Consider the following 12238-nt stretch of genomic DNA (forward strand, 5'->3'; position numbering starts at 1 on the left):
CTGATTCCACATCTCTGATTCACCACCTCTGATTCCCCTCGTCTGATTCCCTGCCTCTGATTCCCCATCTCTGATTCCCCATCTCTGATTCCCCAATTCTGATTCCCCTCCTCTGATTCCCCGTGTTTGATTCCCTGCCTCTGATTCCCGGCCTCTGATTCCCCATCTCTGATTCACCGCCTTTGATTCGCCACCTCTGATTCGCCATATCTGATTCCCCGCCTCTGTTTCCCCGCCTCTGATTCCCCGCCTCTTATTCCCCATATCTCATTCCCCGCCTCTGAATCCCCATCTCTGATTCCCGGACTCTGATTCCCAACCTCTGATTTCCGGCCTCTTATTCCCGGCATCTGATTCCGGCCTCTGATTCCCGGCATCTGATTCCCTGCTTCTGATTCTGATTCCCTGCCTTTGATTCCCCATCTCTGATTCCGCACATCTGATTCCCTGCCTCTGATTCCCCATCTCTGATTCCCCATATCTGATTCCCCGCCTCTGTTTCCCCGCCTCTGATTCGCCGCCTCTGTTTCCCAATATCTAAGTCCCCGCCTCTGATTCCCCAGCTGTGATTCCCCGCCTCTGATTCCCCGCATCTGATTCCCTGCATCTGATTCCAAGCCTCTGATTCCCTGCCTCTGATTCCCAACCTCTGATTCCCCACCTCTGATTCCCCATATCTGATTCCCAGCCTCTGTTTCCCCGCCTCTGATTCCCCGCCTCTGTTTCCCCATATCTGATTCCCGGCCTCTGATTCCCCACCTCTGATTCCCTGCCTCTGATTCCCCATCTCCGATTCCGCACATCTGATTCCCTGCCTCTGATTCCCCGCCTCTGATTCCCCGCCTCTGATCCCTGCCACTGATTCCCAACCTCTGATTCCCCACCTCTGATTCCCCGTGTTTGATTCCCCGCCTCTGTTTCCCCGCCTCTGATTCCCCGCCTCTGATTCCCCAACTCTAATTCCCCGCCTCTGATTCCCCATATCTGATTCCCCGCCTCTGTTTCCCCGCCTCTGATTCCCCGCCCCTGTTTCCCCATATCTGATTCCCTGCCTCTGATTCCCCAACTTTGATTCCCAGCCTCTGATTCCCCAGCTCTGATTCCCCGCCTCTGATTCCCCGTGTTTGATTCCCTGCCTCTGATTCCCCGCCTCTGATTCCCCATCTCTGATTCACCGCCTTTGATTCGCCACCTCTGATTCCCCATATCTGATTCCCCACCTCTGTTTCCCCGCCTCTGATTCCCCGCCTCTGATTCTCCATATCTCATTCTCCGCCTCTGAATCCCCATCTCTGATTCCCGGACTCTGATTCCCCACCTCTGATTCCCGGCCTCTTACTCCCAGCATCTGATTCCAGGCCTCTGATTCCCGGCCTCTGACTCCCCGCTTCTGATTCTGATTCCCTGCCTCTGATTCCCCATCTCTGATTCCGCACATCTGATTACATGCCTCTGATTCCCCACCTCTGATTCCCCATATCTGATTCCCCGCCTCTGTTTCCACGCCTCTGATTCCCCACCTCTGATTCCCCATATCTGATTTCCCAGCTCTGATTTCCCGCCTCTGATTCCCCGCATCCGATTCCCCATATCTGATTCCCCGCCTCTGTTTCCCCGCCCCTGATTCCCCGCCTCTGTTTCCCCATATCTGATTCCCCGCCTCTGATTCCCAACTATGATTCCCCGCCTCTGATTCCCCAGCTCTGATTCCCTGCCTCTGATTCCCCGCTTTCTATTCCCTGCCTCTGATTCCCCGCCTGTGATTCCCCATCTCTGATTCACCACCTCTGATTCCCCACCACTGATTCTCCATATCTAATTCCCCGCCTCTGTTTGCCCGCCCCTGATTCCCCGCCTCTGTTTCCCCATATCTGATTCCCCGCCTCTGAATCCCCAACTCTGATTCCCTGCCTCTGATTCCCCAGCTTCATTCCCCGCCTTTGATTCCCCCCGTCTGATTCCCAGCCTCTGAATCCTCGTGTCTGATAACCTGCCTCTGATTCCTCGCCACTGATTCCCCATCTCAGATTCACCGCCTCTGATTCCCCACCTCTGATTCCCCATCTCTGATTCCGCACATCCGATTCGCTGGCTCTGATTCCCCACCTCTGATTCCCGGCCTCTTATTCCCGGCATCTGATTCCGGCCTCTGATTCCCGGCCTCTGATTCCCTGCTTCTGATTCTGATTCCCTGCCTCTGATTCCCCATCTCTGATTCCGCACATCTGATTCCCTGCCTCTGATTCCCCACCTCTGATTCCCCATATCTGATTCCCCGCCTCTGTTTCCCCGCCTTTGATTCCCCGCCTCTGTTTCCCAATATCTAAGTCCCCGCCTCTGATTCCCCAACTCTGATTCCCCACCTCTGATTCCCCAGCTCTGATTCCCCGCCTCTGATTCCCCGCATCTGATTCCCTGCAACTGAATCCAAGCCTCTGATTACCTGCCTCTGATTCCCAACCTCTGATTCCCAACCTCTGATTCCACACCTCTGATTCCCCATATCTGATTCCCCGCCTCTGTTTCCCCGCCTCTGATTCCCCGCCTCTGATTCCCCATATTTCATTCCCCGCCTCTGATTCCGCATCTCTGATTCCCGGACTCTGATTCCCCACCTCTGATTTCCGGCCTCTTATTCCCGGCATCTGATTCCGGCCTCTGATTCCCGGCCTCTGATTCCCTGCTTCTGATTCTGATTCCCTGCCTCTGATTCCCCATCTCTGATTCCGCACATCTAATTCCCTGCCTCTGATTCCCCACCTCTGATTCCCCATATCTGATTCCCCGCCTCTGTTTCCCTGCCTCTGATTCCCCGCCTCTGTTTCCCCATATCTAAGTCCCCGCCTCTTATTCCCCAACTTTGATTCCCCACCTCTGATTCCCCAGCTCTGATTCCCCGCCTCTGATTCCCCGCATATGATTCCATGCATCTGATTCCCAGCCTCTGATTCCCAGCCTCTGATTCCCAACCTCTGATTCCCCACCTCTGATTCCCTATATCTGATTCCCCGACTCTGTTTCCCCGCCTCTGATTCCCCGCCTCTGTTTCCCCATATCTGATTCCTCGCCTCTGAATCCCCAACTCTGATTCCCTGCCTCTAATTTCCCATGTCTGATTCCCCGCCTCTGATTCCCCGCGTCTGATTACCGGCCTCTGATTCCCCGCCTCTGATTCCCCATCTCTGATTCACAACCTCTGATTCCCCACCTCTGATTCCCCATATCTGATTCCCCGCCTCTGTTTCCCCGCCTCTGATTCCCCACCTCTGATTCCCAATATCTGATTCCCCGCCTCTGATTCCCCACCTCTGATTCCCCGCCTCTGATTCGCCAGCTATGATTCCCCGCCTCTGATTCCCCGCTTCTGATTCCCTGCCTCTGATTCCCCGCCTCTGATTCCACATCTCTGATTCACCACCTCTGATTCCCCGCGTCTGATTCCCCGCCTCTGATTCCCCATCTCTGATTCCCCATCTCTGATTCCCCAATTCTGATTCCCCGCCTCTGATTCCCCAGCTCTGATTCCTCGCCTCTGATTCCCTTCCTCTGATTCCCAACCTCTGATTCCCCACCTCTGATTTCCCATATTGATTCCCTGCATCTGATTCCCGGCCTCTGATTCCCCTCCTCTGATTCCCTGCCTCTGATTCCCCATCTCCGATTCCGCACATCTGATTCCCTGCCTCTGATTCCCTGCCTCTGATTCCCCGCCTCTGATTCCCTGCCTCTGATTCCCAACCTCTGATTCCCCACCTCTGATTCCCCGTGTTTGATTCCCCGCCTCTGTTTCCCCGCCTCTGATTCCCCGCCTCTGATTCCCCAACTCTAATTCCCCGCCTCTGATTCCCCATATCTGATTCCCCGCCTCTGTTTGCCCGCCTCTGATTCCCCGCCCCTGTTTCCCCATATCTGATTCCCTGCCTCTGATTCCCCAACTTTGATTCCCAGCCTCTGATTCCCCAGCTCTGATTCCCCGCCTCTGATTCCCCGTGTTTGATTCCCTGCCTCTGATTCCCCGCCTCTGATTCCCCATCTCTGATTCACCGCCTTTGATTCGCCACCTCTGATTCCCCATATCTGATTCCCCACCTCTGTTTCCCCGCCTCTGATTCCCCGCCTCTGATTCTCCATATCTCATTCCCCGCCTCTGAATCCCCATCTCTGATTCCCGGACTCTGATTCCCCACCTCTGATTCCCGGCCTCTTACTCCCAGCATCTGATTCCAGGTCTCTGATTCCCGGCCTCTGACTCCCCGCTTCTGATTCTGATTCCCTGCCTCTGATTCCCCATCTCTGATTCCGCACATCTGATTACATGCCTCTGATTCCCCACCTCTGATTCCCCATATCTGATTCCCCGCCTCTGTTTGCACGCCTCTGATTCCCCACCTCTGATTCCCCATATCTGATTCCCCAGCTCTGATTTCCCGCCTCTGATTCCCCGCATCCGATTCCCCATATCTGATTCCCCGCCTCTGTTTCCCCGCCCCTGATTCCCCGCCTCTGTTTCCCCATATCTGATTCCCTGCCTCTGATTCCCAACTATGATTCCCCGCCTCTGATTCCCCAGCTCTGATTCCCTGCCTCTGATTCCCCGCGTTCTATTCCCTGCCTCTGATTCCCCGCCTCTGTTTCCCCATATCTAAGTCCCCGCCTCTGATTCCCCAACTTTGATTCCCCACCTCTGATTCCCCAGCTCTGATTCCCCGCCTCTGATTCCCCGCATCTTATTCCATGCATCTGATTCCCAGCCTCTGATTCCCAGCCTCTGATTCCCAACCTCTGATTCCCCACCTCTGATCCCCATATCTGATTCCCCGCCTCTGTCTCCCCGCCTCTGATTCCCCGCCTCTGTTTCCCCATATCTGATCCCCGCCTCTATTTGCCCGCCTCTGATTCCCCGCCTCTGTTTCCCCATATCTGATTCCCCGCTTCTAATTTCCCAGCTCTGATTCCCCGCCTCTGATTCCCCGCGTCTGATTACCGGCCTCTGATTCCCCGCCTCTGATTCCCCATCTCTGATTCACAACCTCTGATTCCCCACCTCTGATACCCCATATCTGATTCCCCGCCTCTGTTTCACCGCCTCTGATTCCCCACCTCTGATTCCCAATATCTGATTCCCCGCCTCTGATTCCCCACCTCTGATTCCCCGCCTCTGATTCGCCAGCTATGATTCCCCGCCTCTTATTCCCCGCGTCTGATTCCCTGCCTCTGATTTCCCGCCTCTGATTCCACATCTCTGATTCACCACCTCTGATTCCCCGCGTCTGATTCCCTGCCTCTGATTCCCCATCTCTGATTCCCCATCTCTGATTCCCCAATTCTGATTCCCCTCCTCTGATTCCCCGTGTTTGATTCCCTGCCTCTGATTCCCGGCCTCTGATTCCCCATCTCTGATTCACCGCCTTTGATTCGCCACCTCTGATTCACCATATCTGATTCCCCGCCTCTGTTTCCCCACCTCTGATTCCCCGCCTCTTATTCCCCATATCTCATTCCCCGCCTCTGAATCCCCACCTCTGATTTCCGGCCTCTTATTCCCGGAATCTGATTCCGGCCTCTGATTCCCGGCATCTGATTCCCTGCTTCTGATTCTGATTCCCTGCCTTTGATTCCCCATCTCTGATTCCGCACATCTGATTCCCTGCCTCTGATTCCCCATCTCTGATTCCCCATATCTGATTCCCCGCCTCTGTTTCCCCGCCTCTGATTCCCCGCCTCTGTTTCCCAATATCTAAGTCCCCGCCTCTGATTCCCCAGCTCTGATTCCACGCCTCTGATTCCCCGCATCTGATTCCCTGCATCTGATTCCCCGCCTCTGTTTCACCGCCTCTGATTCCCCACCTCTGATTCCCAATATCTGATTCCCCGCCTCTGATTCCCCACCTCTGATTCCCCGCCTCTGATTCGCCAGCTATGATTCCCCGCCTCTTATTCCCCGCGTCTGATTCCCTGCCTCTGATTCCCCGCCTCTGATTCCACATCTCTGATTCACCACCTCTGATTCCCCGCGTCTGATTCCCTGCCTCTGATTCCCCATCTCTGATTCCCCATCTCTGATTCCCCAATTCTGATTCCCCTCCTCTGATTCCCCGTGTTTGATTCCCTGCCTCTGATTCCCGGCCTCTGATTCCCCATCTCTGATTCACCGCCTTTGATTCGCCACCTCTGATTCGCCATATCTGATTCCCCGCCTCTGTTTCCCCGCCTCTGATTCCCCGCCTCTTATTCCCCATATCTCATTCCCCGCCTCTGAATCCCCACCTCTGATTTCCGGCCTCTTATTCCCGGCATCTGATTCCGGCCGCTGATTCCCGGCATCTGATTCCCTGCTTCTGATTCTGATTCCCTGCCTTTGATTCCCCATCTCTGATTCCGCACATCTGATTCCCTGCCTCTGATTCCCCATCTCTGATTCCCCATATCTGATTCCCCACCTCTGTTTCCCCGCCTCTGATTCCCCGCCTCTGTTTCCCAATATCTAAGTCCCCGCCTCTGATTCCCCAGCTCTTATTCCCCGCCTCTGATTCCCCGCATCTGATTCCCTGCATCTGATTCCAAGCCTCTGATTCCCTGCCTCTGATTCCCAACCTCTGATTCCCCACCTCTGATTCCCCATATCTGATTCCCAGCCTCTGTTTCCCCGCCTCTGATTCCCCGCCTCTGTTTCCCCATATCTGATTCCCGGCCTCTGATTCCCCGCCTCTGATTCCCTGCCTCTGATTCCCCATCTCCGATTCCGCACATCTGATTCCCTGCCTCTGATTCCCCGCCTCTGATTCCCCGCCTCTGATTCCCTGCCTCTGATTCCCAACCTCTGATTCCCCACCTCTGATTCCCCGTGTTTGATTCCCCGCCTCTGTTTCCCCGCCTCTGATTCCCCGCCTCTGATTCCCCAACTCTAATTCCCCGCCTCTGATTCCCCATATCTGATTCCCCGCCTCTGTTTCCCCGCCTCTGATTCCCCGCCCCTGTTTCCCCATATCTGATTCCCTGCCACTGATTCCCCAACTTTGATTCCCAGCCTCTGATTCCCCAGCTCTGATTCCCTGCCTCTGATTCCCCGTGTTTGATTCCCTGCCTCTGATTCCCCGCCTCTGATTCCCCATCTCTGATTCACCGCCTTTGATTCGCCACCTCTGATTCCCCATATCTGATTCCCCACCTCTGTTTCCCCGCCTCTGATTCCCCGCCTCTGATTCTCCATATCTCATTCCCCGCCTCTGAATCCCCACCTCTGATTCCCGGCCTCTTACTCCCAGCATCTGATTCCAGGCCTCTGATTCCCGGCCTCTGACTCCCCGCTTCTGATTCTGATTCCCTGCCTCTGATTCCCCATCTCTGATTCCGCACATCTGATTACATGCCTCTGATTCCCCACCTCTGATTCCCCATATCTGATTCCCCGCCTCTGTTTCCACGCCTCTGATTCCCCACCTCTGATTCCCCATATCTGATTCCCCAGCTCTGATTTCCCGCCTCTGATTCCCCGCATCCGATTCCCCATATCTGATTCCCCGCCTCTGTTTCCCGCCCCTGATTCCCCGCCTCTGTTTCCCCATATCTGATTCCCCGCCTCTGATTCCCAACTATGATTCCCCGCCTCTGATTCCCCAGCTCTGATTCCCTGCCTCTGATTCCCCGCGTTCTATTCCCTGCCTCTGATTCCCCGCCTGTGATTCCCCATCTCTGATTCACCACCTCTGATTCCCCACCACTGATTCCCCATATCTAATTCCCCGCCTCTGTTTGCCCGCCTCTGATTCCCCGCCTCTGTTTCCCCATATCTGATTCCCCGCCTCTGAATCCCCAACTCTGATTCCCTGCCACTGATTCCCCAGCTTCATTCCCCGCCTTTGATTCCCCCCGTCTGATTCCCAGCCTCTGAATCCTCGTGTCTGATAACCTGCCTCTGATTCCTCGCCACTGATTCCCCATCTCAGATTCACCGCCTCTGATTCCCCACCTATGATTCCCCATCTCTGATTCCGCACATCCGATTCGCTGGCTCTGATTCCCCACCTCTGATTCCCGGCCTCTTATTCCCGGCATCTGATTCCGGCCTCTGATTCCCGGCCTCTGATTCCCTGCTTCTGATTCTGATTCCCTGCCTCTGATTCCGCACCTCTGATTCCCCATATCTGATTCCCCGCCTCTGTTTCCCCGCCTTTGATTCCCCGCCTCTGTTTCCCAATATCTAAGTCCCCGCCTCTGATTCCCCAACTCTGATTCCCCACCTCTGATTCCCCAGCTCTGATTCCCCGCCTCTGATTCCCCACATCTGATTCCCTGCAACTGAATCCAAGCCTCTGATTCCCTGCCTCTGATTCCCAACCTCTGATTCCCAACCTCTGATTCCACACCTCTGATTCCCCATATCTGATTCCCCGCCTCTGTTTCCCCGCCTCTGATTCCCCGCCTCTGATTCCCCATATTTCATTCCCCGCCTCTGATTCCGCATCTCTGATTCCCGGACTCTGATTCCCCACCTCTGATTTCCGGCCTCTTATTCCCGGCATCTGATTCGGGCCTCTTATTCCCGGCCTCTGATTCCCTGCTTCTGATTCTGATTCCCTGCCTCTGATTCCCCATCTCTGATTCCGCACATCTAATTCCCTGCCTCTGATTCCCCACCTCTGATTCCCCATATCTGATTCCCCGCCTCTGTTTCCCCGCCTCTGACTCCCCGCCTCTGTTTCCCCATATCTAAGTCCCAGCCTCTTATTCCCCAACTTTGATTCCCCACCTCTGATTCCCCAGCTCTGATTCCCCGCCTCTGATTCCCCGCATATGATTCCATGCATCTGATTCCCAGCCTCTGATTCCCAGCCTCTGATTCCCAACCTCTGATTCCCCACCTCTGATTCCCTATATCTGATTCCCCGACTCTGTTTCCCCGCCTCTGATTCCCCTCCTCTGTTTCCCCATATCTGATTCCCCGCCTCTGAATCCCCAACTCTGATTCCCTGCCTCTAATTTCCCATGTCTGATTCCCCGCCTCTGATTCCCCGCGTCTGATTACCGGCCTCTGATTCCCCGCCTCTGATTCCCCATCTCTGATTCACAACCTCTGATTCCCCACCTCTGATTCCCCATATCTGATTCCCCGCCTCTGTTTCCCCGCCTCTGATTCCCCACCTCTGATTCCCAATATCTGATTCCCCGCCTCTGATTCCCCACCTCTGATTCCCCGCCTCTGATTCGCCAGCTATGATTCCCCGCCTCTGATTCCCCGCGTCTGATTCCCTGCCTCTGATTCCCCATATCTGATTCCCCGCCTCTGTTTCCCCACCTCTGATTCCCCGCCTCTGATTCCACATCTCTGATTCACCACCTCTGATTCCCCGCGTCTGATTCCCCGCCTCTGATTCCCCATCTCTGATTCCCCATCTCTGATTCCCCAATTCTGATTCCCCGCCTCTGATTCCCCAGCTCTGATTCCTCGCCTCTGATTCCCTTCCTCTGATTCCCAACCTCTGATTCCCCACCTCTGATTTCCCATATTGATTCCCTGCATCTGATTCCCCGCCTCTGATTCCCCAACTCTGATTCCCCGCCTCTGATTCCCCAGCTCTGATTCCCCGCCTCTGATTCCCCGTGTTTGATTCCCTGCCTCTGATTCCCGGCCTCTGATTCCCCATCTCTGATTCACCGCCTTTGATTCGCCACCTCTGATTCCCCAAATCTGATTCCCCGCCTCTGTTTCCCCGCCTCTGATTCCCCGCCTCTGATACCCCGCGTCTGATTACCGGCCTCTGATTCCCCGCCTCTGATTCCCCATCTCTGATTCACAACCTCTGATTCCCCATCTCTAATTCCCCATATCTGATTCCCCACCTCTGATTCCCGGCCTCTTATTCCCGGCATCTGATTCCGGCCTCTGATTCCCGGCCTCTGATTCCCTGCTTCTGATTCTGATTCCCTGCCTCTGATTCCCCATCTCTGATTCCGCACATCTGATTCCCTGCCTCTGATTACCCCCTTCTGTTTCCCCGCCTCTGATTCCCAGCCTCTGTTTCCCAATATCTAAGTCCCCGCCTCTGATTCCCCAACTCTGATTCCCCACCTCTGATTTCCCAGCTCTGATTCCCCGCCTCTGATTCCCCGCATCTGATTCCCTGCATCTGATTCCAAGCCTCTGATTCCCTGCCTCTGATTCCCAACCTCTGATTCCCCACCTCTGATTCCCCATATCTGATTCCCCGCCTCTGTTTCCCCGCCTCTGATTCCCCACCTCTGTTTCCCCATATCTGATTCCCGGCCTCTGATTCCCCGCCTCTGATTCCCCGCCTCTGATTCCCTGCCTCTGATTCCCCATCTCCGATTCCGCACATCTGATTCCCTGCCTCTGATTCCCCGCCTCTGATTCCCCACCTCTGATTCCCTGCCTCTGATTCCCAACCTCTGATTCCCCACCTCTGATTCCCCATATCTGATTCCCCGCCTCTGTTTCCCCGCCTCTGATTCCCCTCCTCTGATTCCCCAACTCTAATTCCCCGCCTCTGATTCCCCAGCTCTGATTCCCCGTGTTTGATTCCCTGCCTCTGATTCCCTGCCCTGATTCCCCATCTCTGTTTCACCGCCTTTGATTCGCCACCTCTGATTCCCCATATCTGACTCCCCGCCTCTGTTTCCCCGCCTCTTATTCCCTGCCTCTGATTCCCAACCTCTGATTCCACACCTCTGATTCCCCATATCTGATTCCCCGCCTCTGTTTCCCCGCCTCTGATTCCCTGCCCCTGTTTCCCCATATCTGATTCCCTGCCTCTGATTCCCCAACTCTGATTCCCCGCCTCTGATTCCCCAGCTCTGATTCCCCGCCTCTGATTTCCCGTGTTTGATTCCCTGCCTCTGATTCCCCGCCTCTGATTCCCCATCTCTGATTCACCGCCTTTGATTCGCCACCTCTGATTCCACATATCTGATTCCCCACCTCTGTTTCCCCGCCTCTGATTCCCCGCCTCTGATTCTCCATATCTCATTCCCCGCCTCTGAATCCCCATCTCTGATTCCCGGACTCTGATTCCCCACCTCTGATTCCCGGCCTCTTATTCCCAGCATCTGATTCCCGGCCTCTGATTCCCGGCCTCTGATTCCCCGCTTCTGATTCTGATTCCCTGCCTCTGATTCCCCATCTCTGATTCCGCACATCTGATTCCCTGCCTCTGATTCCCCACCTCTGATTCCCCATATCTGATTTCCCGCCTCTGTTTCCCCGCCTCTGATTCCCCGCCTCTGTTTCCCCATATCTAATTCCCAACCTCTGATGCCCCAACTCTGATTCCCTGCCTCTGATTCCCCGCGTTCTATTCCCTGCCTCTGATTCCCCACCTCTGATTCCCCGACTCTGATCCCCACCTCTGATTCCCCAGCTCTGATTCCCCGCCTCTGATTCCCCAACTCTGATTCCCCGCCTCTGATTCCCCAGCTCTGATTCCCCGCCTCTGATTCCCCGTGTTTGATTCCCTGCCTCTGATTCCCCGCCTCTGATTCCCCATCTCTGATTCACAGCCTCTGATTCCCCACCTCTGATTCCCCATCTCTGATTCCGCACATCTGATTCCCTGCCTCTGATTCCCCGACTCTGATCCCCACCTCTGATTCCCCAGCTCTGATTCCCCGCCTCTGATTCCCCAACTCTGATTCCCCGCCTCTGATTCCCCACTCTGATTCCACGCCTCTGATTCCTCGTGTTTGATTCCCTGCCTCTGATTCCCCGCCTCTGATTCCCCATCTCTGATTCAACGCCTTTGATTCGCCACCTCTGATTCCCCATATCTGATTCCTCGCCTCTGTTTCCCCGCCTCTGATTCCCCGCCTCTGATTCCCCATATCTCATTCCCCGCCTCTGATTCCCCATCTCTGATTCCCGGACTCTGATTCCCCACCTCTGATTCCCGGCCTCTTATTCCCGGCATCTGATTCCGGCCTCTGATTCCCGGCCTCTGATTCCATGCTTCTGATTCCCCATCTCTGATTCCGCAAATCTAATTCCCTGCCTCTGATTCCCCACCTCTGATTCCCCATATCTGATTCCCCGCCTCTGTTTCCCCGCCTCTGATTCCCCGCCTCTGTTTCCCCATATCTAAGTCCCCGCCTCTGATTCCCCTACTTTGATTCCCCACCTCTGATTCCCCAGCTCTGATTCCCCGCCTCTGATTCCCCGCATCTTATTCCATGTATCTGATTCCCAGCCTCTGATTCCCAGCCTCTGATTCCCAACCTCTGATTCCCC

The sequence above is a fragment of the Narcine bancroftii genome, unplaced genomic scaffold (assembly GCF_036971445.1).
Source record: "Narcine bancroftii isolate sNarBan1 unplaced genomic scaffold, sNarBan1.hap1 Scaffold_160, whole genome shotgun sequence".
Classification (NCBI taxonomy): Eukaryota; Metazoa; Chordata; class Chondrichthyes; order Torpediniformes; family Narcinidae; genus Narcine; species Narcine bancroftii.